This window comes from Hyla sarda, unplaced genomic scaffold, assembly GCF_029499605.1.
Source record: "Hyla sarda isolate aHylSar1 unplaced genomic scaffold, aHylSar1.hap1 scaffold_960, whole genome shotgun sequence".
Classification (NCBI taxonomy): Eukaryota; Metazoa; Chordata; class Amphibia; order Anura; family Hylidae; genus Hyla; species Hyla sarda.
Genome location: NW_026610990.1, coordinates 94,532 through 103,924, shown reverse-complemented (window position 1 = coordinate 103,924; position 9,393 = coordinate 94,532). Strand labels below are relative to the sequence as shown.

At 46.0% G+C, this 9,393-nt stretch overlaps 5 non-coding genes across 5 annotated transcripts; all 5 read left to right on the top strand.

Moving 5' to 3' along the window:
- Window positions 1-191, top strand: LOC130351032 (U2 spliceosomal RNA). The gene has a single exon (XR_008887807.1). It is a non-coding gene; the product is annotated as a U2 spliceosomal RNA (small nuclear RNA).
- Window positions 192-2,280: 2,089 nt separating this feature from the next.
- LOC130351031 (U2 spliceosomal RNA) lies at window positions 2,281-2,471 on the top strand. Its single transcript, XR_008887806.1, has one exon. It is a non-coding gene; the product is annotated as a U2 spliceosomal RNA (small nuclear RNA).
- Window positions 2,472-4,566: 2,095 nt separating this feature from the next.
- Window positions 4,567-4,757, top strand: LOC130351029 (U2 spliceosomal RNA). The gene has a single exon (XR_008887804.1). It is a non-coding gene; the product is annotated as a U2 spliceosomal RNA (small nuclear RNA).
- A 2,095-nt stretch (window positions 4,758-6,852) lies between these two features.
- On the top strand, window positions 6,853-7,043 carry LOC130351028 (U2 spliceosomal RNA). Its single transcript, XR_008887803.1, has one exon. It is a non-coding gene; the product is annotated as a U2 spliceosomal RNA (small nuclear RNA).
- Window positions 7,044-9,128: 2,085 nt separating this feature from the next.
- Window positions 9,129-9,319, top strand: LOC130351027 (U2 spliceosomal RNA). The gene has a single exon (XR_008887802.1). It is a non-coding gene; the product is annotated as a U2 spliceosomal RNA (small nuclear RNA).
- The last annotated feature ends 74 nt before the right edge of the window (window positions 9,320-9,393 follow it).

The following is a 9,393-nucleotide window of genomic DNA, read 5'->3' as shown; positions in this document are numbered from 1 at the left end:
ATCGCTTCTCGGCCTTTTGGCTAAGATCAAGTGTAGTATCTGTTCTTATCAGTTTAATATCTGATACGTCCCCTATCTGGGGACCATATATTAAATGGATTTTTGAGAACGGGGGCCGATTTCGAAGCTTGCTTCCGTCGCCCTATGCATTGACCCGATATGGCAGTATCTTCGGGTACAGTGCACCACCCCCTTACAGGGTTAAAAAGAAAGATTCCTACTTTCATTGCTACCTGCTTGCTGGCTAGCCAGCTAGCCAGCCCTGTGGGCCTTGCTGCTGCTGCAGCCAAAAAACAAAAGGTGGTGCTGCTGCTGCTTCTGCTGCTTCTGCTTCTGCTTGTGTCTGGCCCCTGTTGGAGCGTCCAGGCACATGACTTCTGCTGCTGCTGACTAAATGGCCTCCTTAATTGGATCATTTGAGTAGCCAGCACACCTGTGCAGGTAGGGCATGACATGATAGGCAGCTGCCTTGATAGCGGGTGGGTGCTGAATGTTCCTAATTGACAAAATAAGATTAATGCTTATGAAGAAATATAAAATCTCATCCCTTCCCCAATATCGCGCCACACCCCTACCCCTTAATTCCCTGGTTGAACTTGATGGACATATGTCTTTTTTCGACCGTACTAACTATGTAACTATGTAACATAACATGGGGGGGGGGGGTCTCCTGGCTGTTCACACAGGTGTGTCATTGCTGTACATTGACCATGCATTGCTTCTGTGGTATTGCAAAGGCAAAGACAAATGCTTCCAGCCATCCATTGCACTAATGGATTGGTCATCAGCTGGCTGTCTATGTCCCGCATCAATATAGACCAAAGTACAGAGGGTTAGGCTATGCTATTGTGCACCTACCTGATGCATCAGAAGGTGCGAGGCCCTTGCTAAATTCTGTGCACAGACTTTGAGATCTATACTTTAGACTGTATCTAAACCTGCTCCAACATGGACTGACATTCTGGCCTACTTTCAGCCGATGCGACTTGTCTGTCGCTGAACAGTCGCTTTTTATGTATTCAGCACCTATGTATAATGTTGTAAAAATGCTCTAGAAGCTAAAGTCGCAGAAATGTCACACATATTTGGCCTGCAACTTTCTGTGCGACAAATTCAGACAGGAAAAATCAGTATAAATCCTTAGAAAATTATCCCCCAGTGTCTCCATCTTCTGGCGGTATTGAATAAGCATTGCTGCACTGATGGGGTATGCATTAGACGAAAAAAAAGAAGAAAAAGAAGAATAATACGCCCAGAAAAGAGGCGAAAAGGAGAAAAACGTAAAAAAACGTGAAAAAAAAGTAAGAGGAAGAGAAGGGAAAAAAAGGTGGAAATGGGTTTAAAAGTGATTTCGGCGGAGAAATATATATATATATATATATATATATATATATATATATATATATATGCGCACACACACACATAGATATAAACGTATTCTCCGTTGAGATATTGCAGCCGCTGCTGTGTCCAGGCCCAGGAGCCTTAGCACTGTGCTGTGATGTCACTCAATACCACTGACATCACTAGGTGTAAACAACATCTCTCCTTTGCTGTGTATGTGACTATGGAGCTGTTTGGTGATGTCGTCTATTACGGCCTTCATAGAAGCAACAGGAGATTGTTGCATCCATCTTGAACCCTCAGAACTACAGTGCTATGATGTCACTCACTTCCACAGGCCTTGCAGAGTGTAAACAACAACAACCCAGCTTTGTTGTGTATGTAACCATAGGGATTTGTGATGTCACCTAGAACCTTCACAGCAGCGACAGCTTTATGAGGAGCATCAGCACTGCTCTGCCTGAGCAGAACCATCACCGCCATAGGTTGTCAAATAACCCGGATTTAACCCACACAGGTAAGTCCAATGGGGTGCAGGCATGTCCTCTATGCTTACAGCTTCCCGTGGGTGTTGGTTTGATACCGTTTGGGGACAGCCAAGGAGGCATCTGCAGGCAACAAAGGTAGGTGTGTGCTTGTGTGTGTGTTTCCTATGCAGATCCTAAGCCCAGTGTCACATGCAAGTAGGAGGAGTAAGAAGGGTTCCTGGCAAATCCGGGTTATGGATTGCATTTAAAAAGGCCCCGTGGGAGTGCAATGGGCCCCTGTCTTGCTGCTTAGCAATAATGGTATGGGTTTAGGTTCTGCTGTGTGTACTGGTGGTTGACTGCCCCCCAGCCCAGAGTGTGCATGGAAAATTGTCTGGCAGCCTCCCTGACAGCAAGCAGTGATAGTGCCCATGAAGGGGACCTTGTTGGGCCCGCCCCTTTCACGGTTATCGCTTCTCGGCCTTTTGGCTAAGATCAAGTGTAGTATCTGTTCTTATCAGTTTAATATCTGATACGTCCCCTATCTGGGGACCATATATTAAATGGATTTTTGAGAACGGGGGCCGATTTCGAAGCTTGCTTCCGTCGCCCTATGCATTGACCCGATATGGCAGTATCTTCGGGTACAGTGCACCACCCCCTTACAGGGTTAAAAAGAAAGATTCCTACTTTCATTGCTACCTGCTTGCTGGCTAGCCAGCTAGCCAGCCCTGTGGGCCTTGCTGCTGCTGCAGCCAAAAAACAAAAGGTGGTGCTGCTGCTGCTTCTGCTGCTTCTGCTTCTGCTTGTGTCTGGCCCCTGTTGGAGCGTCCAGGCACAGGACTTCTGCTGCTGCTGACTAAATGGCCTCCTTAATTGGATCATTTGAGTAGCCAGCACACCTGTGCAGGTAGGGCATGACATGATAGGCAGCTGCCTTGATAGCGGGTGGGTGCTGAATGTTCCTAATTGACAAAATAAGATTAATGCTTATGAAGAAATATAAAATCTCATCCCTTCCCCAATATCGCGCCACACCCCTACCCCTTAATTCCCTGGTTGAACTTGATGGACATATGTCTTTTTTCGACCGTACTAACTATGTAACTATGTAACATAACATGGGGGGGGGGTCTCCTGGCTGTTCACACAGGTGTGTCATTGCTGTACATTGACCATGCATTGCTTCTGTGGTATTGCAAAGGCAAAGACAAATGCTTCCAGCCATCCATTGCACTAATGGATTGGTCATCAGCTGGCTGTCTATGTCCCGCATCAATATAGACCAAAGTACAGAGGGTTAGGCTATGCTATTGTGCACCTACCTGATGCATCAGAAGGTGCGAGGCCCTTGCTAAATTCTGTGCACAGACTTTGAGATCTATGCTTTAGACTGTATCTAAACCTGCTCCAACATGGACTGACATTCTGGCCTACTTTCAGCCGATGCGACTTGTCTGTCGCTGAACAGTCGCTTTTTATGTATTCAGCACCTATGTATAATGTTGTAAAAATGCTCTAGAAGCTAAAGTCGCAGAAATGTCACACATATTTGGCCTGCAACTTTCTGTGCGACAAATTCAGACAGGAAAAATCAGTATAAATCCTTAGAAAATTATCCCCCAGTGTCTCCATCTGCTGGCGGTATTGAATAAGCATTGCTGCACTGATGGGGTATGCATTAGACGAAAAAAAAGAAGAAAAAGAAGAATAATACGCCCAGAAAAGAGGCGAAAAGGAGAAAAACGTAAAAAAACGTGAAAAAAAAGTAAGAGGAAGAGAAGGGAAAAAAAGGTGGAAATGGGTTTAAAAGTGATTTCGGCGGAGAAATATATATATATATATATATATATATATATATATATATATATATATATATATATGCGCACACACACACATAGATATAAACGTATTCTCCGTTGAGATATTGCAGCCGCTGCTGTGTCCAGGCCCAGGAGCCTTAGCACTGTGCTGTGATGTCACTCAATACCACTGACATCACTAGGTGTAAACAACATCTCTCCTTTGCTGTGTATGTGACTATGGAGCTGTTTGGTGATGTCGTCTATTACGGCCTTCATAGAAGCAACAGGAGATTGTTGCATCCATCTTGAACCCTCAGAACTACAGTGCTATGATGTCACTCACTTCCACAGGCCTTGCAGAGTGTAAACAACAACAACCCAGCTTTGTTGTGTATGTAACCATAGGGATTTGTGATGTCACCTAGAACCTTCACAGCAGCGACAGCTTTATGAGGAGCATCAGCACTGCTCTGCCTGAGCAGAACCATCACCGCCATAGGTTGTCAAATAACCCGGATTTAACCCACACAGGTAAGTCCAATGGGGTGCAGGCATGTCCTCTATGCTTACAGCTTCCCGTGGGTGTTGGTTTGATACCGTTTGGGGACAGCCAAGGAGGCATCTGCAGGCAACAAAGGTAGGTGTGTGCTTGTGTGTGTGTTTCCTATGCAGATCCTAAGCCCAGTGTCACATGCAAGTAGGAGGAGTAAGAAGGGTTCCTGGCAAATCCGGGTTATGGATTGCATTTAAAAAGGCCCCGTGGGAGTGCAATGGGCCCCTGTCTTGCTGCTTAGCAATAATGGTATGGGTTTAGGTTCTGCTGTGTGTACTGGTGGTTGACTGCCCCCCAGCCCAGAGTGTGCATGGAAAATTGTCTGGCAGCCTCCCTGACAGCAAGCAGTGATAGTGCCCATGAAGGGGACCTTGTTGGGCCCGCCCCTTTCACGGTTATCGCTTCTCGGCCTTTTGGCTAAGATCAAGTGTAGTATCTGTTCTTATCAGTTTAATATCTGATACGTCCCCTATCTGGGGACCATATATTAAATGGATTTTTGAGAACGGGGGCCGATTTCGAAGCTTGCTTCCGTCGCCCTATGCATTGACCCGATATGGCAGTATCTTCGGGTACAGTGCACCACCCCCTTACAGGGTTAAAAAGAAAGATTCCTACTTTCATTGCTACCTGCTTGCTGGCTAGCCAGCTAGCCAGCCCTGTGGGCCTTGCTGCTGCTGCAGCCAAAAAACAAAAGGTGGTGCTGCTGCTGCTTCTGCTGCTTCTGCTTCTGCTTGTGTCTGGCCCCTGTTGGAGCGTCCAGGCACAGGACTTCTGCTGCTGCTGACTAAATGGCCTCCTTAATTGGATCATTTGAGTAGCCAGCACACCTGTGCAGGTAGGGCATGACATGATAGGCAGCTGCCTTGATAGCGGGTGGGTGCTGAATGTTCCTAATTGACAAAATAAGATTAATGCTTATGAAGAAATATAAAATCTCATCCCTTCCCCAATATCGCGCCACACCCCTACCCCTTAATTCCCTGGTTGAACTTGATGGACATATGTCTTTTTTCGACCGTACTAACTATGTAACTATGTAACATAACATGGGGGGGGGGGGGGTCTCCTGGCTGTTCACACAGGTGTGTCATTGCTGTACATTGACCATGCATTGCTTCTGTGGTATTGCAAAGGCAAAGACAAATGCTTCCAGCCATCCATTGCACTAATGGATTGGTCATCAGCTGGCTGTCTATGTCCCGCATCAATATAGACCAAAGTACAGAGGGTTAGGCTATGCTATTGTGCACCTACCTGATGCATCAGAAGGTGCGAGGCCCTTGCTAAATTCTGTGCACAGACTTTGAGATCTATGCTTTAGACTGTATCTAAACCTGCTCCAACATGGACTGACATTCTGGCCTACTTTCAGCCGATGCGACTTGTCTGTCGCTGAACAGTCGCTTTTTATGTATTCAGCACCTATGTATAATGTTGTAAAAATGCTCTAGAAGCTAAAGTCGCAGAAATGTCACACATATTTGGCCTGCAACTTTCTGTGCGACAAATTCAGACAGGAAAAATCAGTATAAATCCTTAGAAAATTATCCCCCAGTGTCTCCATCTGCTGGCGGTATTGAATAAGCATTGCTGCACTGATGGGGTATGCATTAGACGAAAAAAAAGAAGAAAAAGAAGAATAATACGCCCAGAAAAGAGGCGAAAAGGAGAAAAACGTAAAAAAACGTGAAAAAAAAGTAAGAGGAAGAGAAGGGAAAAAAAGGTGGAAATGGGTTTAAAAGTGATTTCGGCGGAGAAATATATATATATATATATATATATATATATATATATATATATATATATATGCGCACACACACACATAGATATAAACGTATTCTCCGTTGAGATATTGCAGCCGCTGCTGTGTCCAGGCCCAGGAGCCTTAGCACTGTGCTGTGATGTCACTCAATACCACTGACATCACTAGGTGTAAACAACATCTCTCCTTTGCTGTGTATGTGACTATGGAGCTGTTTGGTGATGTCGTCTATTACGGCCTTCATAGAAGCAACAGGAGATTGTTGCATCCATCTTGAACCCTCAGAACTACAGTGCTATGATGTCACTCACTTCCACAGGCCTTGCAGAGTGTAAACAACAACAACCCAGCTTTGTTGTGTATGTAACCATAGGGATTTGTGATGTCACCTAGAACCTTCACAGCAGCGACAGCTTTATGAGGAGCATCAGCACTGCTCTGCCTGAGCAGAACCATCACCGCCATAGGTTGTCAAATAACCCGGATTTAACCCACACAGGTAAGTCCAATGGGGTGCAGGCATGTCCTCTATGCTTACAGCTTCCCGTGGGTGTTGGTTTGATACCGTTTGGGGACAGCCAAGGAGGCATCTGCAGGCAACAAAGGTAGGTGTGTGCTTGTGTGTGTGTTTCCTATGCAGATCCTAAGCCCAGTGTCACATGCAAGTAGGAGGAGTAAGAAGGGTTCCTGGCAAATCCGGGTTATGGATTGCATTTAAAAAGGCCCCGTGGGAGTGCAATGGGCCCCTGTCTTGCTGCTTAGCAATAATGGTATGGGTTTAGGTTCTGCTGTGTGTACTGGTGGTTGACTGCCCCCCAGCCCAGAGTGTGCATGGAAAATTGTCTGGCAGCCTCCCTGACAGCAAGCAGTGATAGTGCCCATGAAGGGGACCTTGTTGGGCCCGCCCCTTTCACGGTTATCGCTTCTCGGCCTTTTGGCTAAGATCAAGTGTAGTATCTGTTCTTATCAGTTTAATATCTGATACGTCCCCTATCTGGGGACCATATATTAAATGGATTTTTGAGAACGGGGGCCGATTTCGAAGCTTGCTTCCGTCGCCCTATGCATTGACCCGATATGGCAGTATCTTCGGGTACAGTGCACCACCCCCTTACAGGGTTAAAAAGAAAGATTCCTACTTTCATTGCTACCTGCTTGCTGGCTAGCCAGCTAGCCAGCCCTGTGGGCCTTGCTGCTGCTGCAGCCAAAAAACAAAAGGTGGTGCTGCTGCTGCTTCTGCTGCTTCTGCTTCTGCTTGTGTCTGGCCCCTGTTGGAGCGTCCAGGCACAGGACTTCTGCTGCTGCTGACTAAATGGCCTCCTTAATTGGATCATTTGAGTAGCCAGCACACCTGTGCAGGTAGGGCATGACATGATAGGCAGCTGCCTTGATAGCGGGTGGGTGCTGAATGTTCCTAATTGACAAAATAAGATTAATGCTTATGAAGAAATATAAAATCTCATCCCTTCCCCAATATCGCGCCACACCCCTACCCCTTAATTCCCTGGTTGAACTTGATGGACATATGTCTTTTTTCGACCGTACTAACTATGTAACTATGTAACATAACATGGGGGGGGGGGGGGTCTCCTGGCTGTTCACACAGGTGTGTCATTGCTGTACATTGACCATGCATTGCTTCTGTGGTATTGCAAAGGCAAAGACAAATGCTTCCAGCCATCCATTGCACTAATGGATTGGTCATCAGCTGGCTGTCTATGTCCCGCATCAATATAGACCAAAGTACAGAGGGTTAGGCTATGCTATTGTGCACCTACCTGATGCATCAGAAGGTGCGAGGCCCTTGCTAAATTCTGTGCACAGACTTTGAGATCTATGCTTTAGACTGTATCTAAACCTGCTCCAACATGGACTGACATTCTGGCCTACTTTCAGCCGATGCGACTTGTCTGTCGCTGAACAGTCGCTTTTTATGTATTCAGCACCTATGTATAATGTTGTAAAAATGCTCTAGAAGCTAAAGTCGCAGAAATGTCACACATATTTGGCCTGCAACTTTCTGTGCGACAAATTCAGACAGGAAAAATCAGTATAAATCCTTAGAAAATTATCCCCCAGTGTCTCCATCTGCTGGCGGTATTGAATAAGCATTGCTGCACTGATGGGGTATGCATTAGACGAAAAAAAAGAAGAAAAAGAAGAATAATACGCCCAGAAAAGAGGCGAAAAGGAGAAAAACGTAAAAAAACGTGAAAAAAAAGTAAGAGGAAGAGAAGGGAAAAAAAGGTGGAAATGGGTTTAAAAGTGATTTCGGCGGAGAAATATATATATATATATATATATATATATATATATATATATGCGCACACACACACATAGATATAAACGTATTCTCCGTTGAGATATTGCAGCCGCTGCTGTGTCCAGGCCCAGGAGCCTTAGCACTGTGCTGTGATGTCACTCAATACCACTGACATCACTAGGTGTAAACAACATCTCTCCTTTGCTGTGTATGTGACTATGGAGCTGTTTGGTGATGTCGTCTATTACGGCCTTCATAGAAGCAACAGGAGATTGTTGCATCCATCTTGAACCCTCAGAACTACAGTGCTATGATGTCACTCACTTCCACAGGCCTTGCAGAGTGTAAACAACAACAACCCAGCTTTGTTGTGTATGTAACCATAGGGATTTGTGATGTCACCTAGAACCTTCACAGCAGCGACAGCTTTATGAGGAGCATCAGCACTGCTCTGCCTGAGCAGAACCATCACCGCCATAGGTTGTCAAATAACCCGGATTTAACCCACACAGGTAAGTCCAATGGGGTGCAGGCATGTCCTCTATGCTTACAGCTTCCCGTGGGTGTTGGTTTGATACCGTTTGGGGACAGCCAAGGAGGCATCTGCAGGCAACAAAGGTAGGTGTGTGCTTGTGTGTGTGTTTCCTATGCAGATCCTAAGCCCAGTGTCACATGCAAGTAGGAGGAGTAAGAAGGGTTCCTGGCAAATCCGGGTTATGGATTGCATTTAAAAAGGCCCCGTGGGAGTGCAATGGGCCCCTGTCTTGCTGCTTAGCAATAATGGTATGGGTTTAGGTTCTGCTGTGTGTACTGGTGGTTGACTGCCCCCCAGCCCAGAGTGTGCATGGAAAATTGTCTGGCAGCCTCCCTGACAGCAAGCAGTGATAGTGCCCATGAAGGGGACCTTGTTGGGCCCGCCCCTTTCACGGTTATCGCTTCTCGGCCTTTTGGCTAAGATCAAGTGTAGTATCTGTTCTTATCAGTTTAATATCTGATACGTCCCCTATCTGGGGACCATATATTAAATGGATTTTTGAGAACGGGGGCCGATTTCGAAGCTTGCTTCCGTCGCCCTATGCATTGACCCGATATGGCAGTATCTTCGGGTACAGTGCACCACCCCCTTACAGGGTTAAAAAGAAAGATTCCTACTTTCATTGCTACCTGCTTGCTGGCTAGCCAGCTAGCCAGCCCTG